Below are 6,022 nucleotides of genomic sequence, written 5' to 3'. Positions count from 1 at the left end.
AACCCCCTGTGTGCAAGTGCAAGGCGTGGGTTGCTCTCATCAGCATCTGACATAGTCACATCTTCCCCCTGTGCGCATGTGCTAGGTGGCCTTTAAAAGCTGGATGCCATCTTTGTCCCCTCTCTCTCCCTATCGTGGTTCCTCAGGCCTGTGAGCACTTTCCTCCTCTAATAAACTCCTAAGTGGGTTTGTTTGTGTCTCGTGTCTTCTTCTCACTCACGTTGGACATTTCAAATAGAATTTAAAATAACGATGGAAAACACAGAGAGACTCTGGATACTGTATGTTATTTTTTTTTAATTGTTTGAATGCTAAGGAAGGAGCAACAGCTGCTAAAAGACAGCTGTAAGAGCTTACCTCTGAGTTCTCCATCCAGAAGTTTTTCAAGATTGCTAATTGAGATGATCAAGTCTCACAGAATTTTCCAGTCAGGACTTAACTGTAATTCTAAATTTTCTATAGGTCCCAGTAAGATTATCAAATCCCCAAATCAGCAGGAAGTAGCCTCAAAACTATACCTGCATTCCAAAGAAAAGGAATTATGGATATTTTTCTTTTTATAAAGGGTTGGCTACAAGTTGTATAGATAATGGTCAGAAAGAAAGCTAAACAAGGGTTCTTGTTTTGAAAAAAGAAGCATGGTAAGGAGCAAGTGCTGTGGGACAATGGTTTTACCCTGAAAAGATTTGTTTCTTGTCCCTGTTTAATAAAATGTTGATTGGCCAGGAGGAAGTATAAGCAGAAGTATATGCAGGGCAACTAGACAGGAAGTAGAGGTGGGACAATGAGAATAGGAGAATTCTGGGAAGGGGAAAGATTCAATTTACATTCATCACCTACATAGAAAGAAAACAAGATGAGAATGACTCACTGATGAAAGGTACCCAAGCCACATGGCTGACACAGACAACAATAATGGGTTCATGTAAGATGTAAAAAGCAGTTAATAAGAAGCCTGAGCTAATAGGCCAACCAGTTTATAATTAATGTAGGCCTCTGTGTGTTTCTTTGGGACTGAAAGGCTCTGGGATCTGGTGGGACAGAAACCTCTCTCAGCAGCCAACCTGCTCTTACTACTTTTTATTGGCCTAATTTTCTGTGCCCATCTAACTTTAATGTATAATAGAAAGTCTCCAGAAACCCAACACCAAAATAATTCTGACAAGTATGGGAGTTCTTACTAGAAACATGCATCATAATAGATATTATTAAATCGATCACTTATTCTTTGGAATGAGAGATTAGACTAGTACCATCAGCCAGTAGGTAGGAAAGGCCCTGAGGGGGCTAATGTAATCAGCACATGGGAAAAGGGTAGATAATTTCCCATTGGAAGAATGAGTGTTATATTTATTGCTATTAATGACAATTTCTACATTTTACTACTTGAGGGGTTTAGCAGAATCTTCTTAAAGAATCATAAGAAAACCAACTACCCATTGTTTCTTTGTTTTTCAAGAGCACAAACCCACTTTTATTTATTTACTTTTCATCAGTATAAATCTGGGAAGCATACAGCATCACAAGGATTCTGTGTCCTATGGTCTTTGCAGGAAGGCTGCTTTGGAATTTGGCAGGAACCATGTCACTGTTTCCATGGACCCCAGTTACTTTTCCCCAGTCACTCTGGTTTGATTAGGGTTACCTCCAAGTGTCCCTGGATTGTTTTGGGTTTATACACACAAGCACATCTCTTGTCCAAACAGAATTCAGTTTTATCTCAGGCATAAACATCTTTAATTTTAAGAAGTGCTGTGTGCTCTCTCTGGTTCTGGAAACCTTGCTTATAGCCAGCAAAAATGGCCTTGCACCACAGTCTTCCAGACATATTTGCCTTTTAGAAGTCTTGGTTCCAGCAGACCTCCACAAGCATTCAAGCGTGAGATATGAAAAAGAAGGTTACTGACATCTGCAGGACACCTAACTGAAAATCATGTATTCACTGACCTGCCAAAGCTGGGATACTTCAGATGGCAACAGATTACAGACGACTTTTTCACCCATTTGCTTTAGCACATAGTATCATTCATATTTAGCTATAAATTCTTCCCTAATAACATTTAAACATTAAAAGTTTGAGTACCACCGCTGGAATGAATATGCTGATGTGGATCAGTGAATGTTATGCAATCCTGGACAGCACAGATATAGCCACTATTTCTGCATAATATCGTAGAACCTGGGTGAGCAAGAGAATGCCTCTGAAAATATCTTAGACTTGTGTGGTCTTGCATGTTGCTTAATAATTCAGTCAGACCATCTGTCAATCAGATCATTAACCAGCCATTTCAGTTAATGCACCAGGCAACTCGCAAACTTCTTATCCCAAAACTTAGGAAGGCAACTAGCCATAAAGGCAGCTAGTTAACCAGTCAGCTAGCTAGTTAACAGCCAAGTCATCAGATGGTCAAACCTTATTTTCTGGGAGGTACAGACCAAATGAATACTTATAAGCCATCATGTCAGTGATCAGGCATTCAGACTGTTTGCCAATTCTGTATGAAAACCAGATTCACAATAAGAGAGAACATGCATTTGTCTTTCTGAGCATGGTAAAATTTATTTAATACCACTATCCTGATTCAATTCTTTTTTATCTCAAGGTGTATGTCTTTATTATCAGTAAGACAATCCCATTGTGCATGTGTACTCTGTTCTCTTTATCGATTTCTCTGATACTGGAATTTAAGATTAGTTTCCTACTTTCATATGAAGAAGACACAGACAACAGACATTGCTATCTAAATATTGTGTTGATATGCTGTCTGGAAGTGCCTCAGGCAGATACGTGGAGGGATATTGCTGGGTGGTACAGTAGGGCTTCTTTTTACTTTGTCGAGAATCATAAGCCCTGACTTCTCTAGTGGCTAGACTGGGTTATATTATCAGCAGCAGTTAACAATGGTCCATTTTGTCCATATTGTCCTCACACTTGTCACTTATTTTCTTAATTTCTACCATTCTGACTGCAGCAAAGTAGTAATCATCCTAAGTTTTAATTGTCACTTCTCTGACAGATCATGAGGCTGAAAATATATTGGTAAGCTTATTAGACATTTATGTTGCATCTCTTGAGAATTGTTTGTTTATTCCATTAGTCTATGTATTGCTTAGAGTGTTTGATTTCTTGTAGTTTTTTTTTAATTTTTTGTATTAATTTTTTAATTAATATATTAACTTTTTACTTGTTTTAGGTATGGATCCTCTTAAACAGATGTAAAGATAGAAAATATTTTTCTCCAACTCTGTAAGTTTTCTTTTACTGGATAAACTCTATTTTGTTGCACATAAATTTTAGGATTTTTAATGTACCAATAATAAACATGTTAAAGACCTAGAAACAATGTCATTCAAAATTGACTTGAAATTATGTATATGCACAATTATATATAATTTATATACTTGCTAGAGTCAATGAACCTCCTCAGGGATGATGAGAAACTGAAGAAAAAAATTGAGGAGAATATTAGGAGATGAAAAGGCTTTCTATGCACATGGTTAGAATAAAAATGCAATATTGTAAAGTTCATTCTTATGAAAAGCACTATACAGATTCAAAACTCAAACATTATTCTTCACAAAAATAGAAAAATAAATAAATTCATGTGGAATCACAAAATGCTCAGAAACCCAATGAAGTTCTGTGGAAAAGCACTAACATAGGAGGTATCATCATGTCTGATTTCAACTGAAAATCCAATGCTATGGTGACAGAAAACAACATGGTACCCGAACAAATAGCACCCAGGTACAAACCCATACAACTAGAACAGTCACTGAACTTTTGACAAAGATGAAAAATTCCAAATGGAGAAAAAATATCTCTCTAGAAAATGATGCTGGGAAAACTGGATGGATATCCACATGTAAAAGAATGGAAGTAGATCCTCAGCTCACCTGGCACAACAGTCCGTTCCAAATGGATATAAGATCTTAGGAGAAGACCTGGATCTCTGGAACTGTGAGGGCAACAGGGAACAAAAAGGAAACAATTCAAGAGCAGGGCATAGACAAGCACCTTCTCAATACAACTCTGCTCACAGTTTGGTTTTGGTTTGTTGTTTGTTTTGTTTCTCTGGGTAGCAATGGTTCCTGTCCTGGAACTAGCTCTTGTAAACCAGTCTGGCCTCAAACTCACAGACCTGCCTCTGCTTCCCCTGTGCTGTGATTAAAGGTGTGCTCCAGCACTGCCTGGCCTGCTCACAGTTTTTAATTGTTATCTTTTCTTGAGATTTAGAAGCTCCACTTAGTTACATAACCAACAGTTTTTGTCATTTACTGAAGAGATTTTGTCCGTTTTTCATTACTTTGGAAACATTTTGTAAATAATGAGTGTATAATTGAAGGTCCTTTTTAAAAAAAAAACATTCTGATGTTTTATTTGGTACTTCATTAGCCTTTTAACAAAGTTTATCAATTACTGTTTTTTTACATTAAGCCTCTTGAGCTCTTTTATTTCTTCAAGATTATTCAAGTGATATCTGCATCTCCAGAGAAACTTAAAATCTTATCAGTTTCTATTATCCAACAAAAATTCTATCACAATTTTGATTGGATGTATTGTAATTATACCGACAAATCTGAAGGAAATTAAAATCTTAATGATTTGGGCTTCTACACATTATGAATTCTGTATCTGTAAAGTTAAAGTGGTGACATTCTGAGCTTTATTATTTCAATTACCTTCATTATTAAGTCTGAACTTTAAAACCATTTATACATTTCCAGAGATGCTTGAGAATCCAAAATTAACAAGTAGCCACAGAAATATAGAACCTATTTTTATTTTCATTTTGATATGCAAATGCATATTTGTTTGTATTTCTTTTTGCTTCTCTTCCTTTTACTAGTTAAATCAAATCTATGTATCTATGTCTCTGAAACGCATCAGTACTAATTTCATCCGGTGTACCGGAGGCCCAACACTGGCTATTAGCATTCTTCCCAGTGCTAAGAAACAAACCCTGTTTGTGTTTGTAGTTGAGAGTTATAAATTACAATGAAATATCATTCAGTTAGAGTCATTCTCCAAGCCTGTAAAGAGATGGATGGTCTCCAGGGGAGGGTTGTCATAAAAAGGAAAATCAAACCAGCTGAATAATACAATAAGTCTCTATATAAAGCTGGCTCAGCCAAGCAGGGATATGAAAGGTGGCAGCCTTTGAGAAGATGGCTGACAGATTTCATTTGTCTGGGATCAGATCCTGCCCTGGTGCCACGTGTCACATATCCCGCCACCCCTTCAGTGTTGAACAAGCACCCTGTGCATGACTGTCAGGGGAGTATAGGGGGACAGCATGTTAAGGGCCAGGCATAGTTAAGCCAACAGTTTGAAAAGCATCCATTTTCTCTTCTTTCTCCCTGCAAAAGACTTCATAATCTCCAGTTGATGGACTAATCACACCAGATAAAAATCATGACAGAATAAATGTTTCATTTGTATTATTCTTTTCCTTCTCATCTTCTTTGCTTCATTCTTTATTATTCACTATTCTATTTTCTTGGTCTCAGATTTTCTTAACTCTACATTTGGTTTTTATATAATTTTCTCTCCTGGCCTCAGGTTTCTGGATCCATTGTTTTCAATTATAAGCAAATAAATAGTTTTACATTAATTAATTGGCATTTGTTGTTTCTTGAATGTAATGTTCTCTGAATGAGAAAAGTTTTCCTGTCATCTGATGCCTCACCAGCTTTCTTAAATGAGAGCTTCCTTGATGTGCTCTCTCTCTCTCTCGCTCTCTCTTTCTCTCTCTCTCTCTTCTCACTGTTTTATGGCACTATACTAGGGACTAGGAACTAAACTAAGGACAAACGTATATGTCTTACATACAGCATTTTACCAACTCTGCTGCATTAGTCTTGGCAATTAAACATTCTAATAATATGTGATTGAGGCATCCAAGAATTTCATAATTGTGATCATGTCTCTCTCTCTCTCTCTCTCTCTCTCTATATATATATATATATATATATATATATATATATATATATATAGTATATTTATGGACATATTAATATA

At 36.5% G+C, this 6,022-nt stretch overlaps 1 pseudogene; it reads right to left on the bottom strand.

Annotated features, from left to right (window-relative positions):
• Positions 1-1,482: 1,482 nt before the first annotated feature.
• LOC142853098 (large ribosomal subunit protein eL33-like) lies at positions 1,483-1,828 on the bottom strand (annotated as a pseudogene).
• Between the last annotated feature and the right edge of the window lie 4,194 nt (positions 1,829-6,022).

This window comes from Microtus pennsylvanicus, chromosome 6 (assembly GCF_037038515.1).
Source record: "Microtus pennsylvanicus isolate mMicPen1 chromosome 6, mMicPen1.hap1, whole genome shotgun sequence".
Classification (NCBI taxonomy): Eukaryota; Metazoa; Chordata; class Mammalia; order Rodentia; family Cricetidae; genus Microtus; species Microtus pennsylvanicus.
The sequence above is the reverse complement of the archived record's forward strand: the minus strand, read 5'-3'. Positions and strand labels throughout refer to the sequence as shown.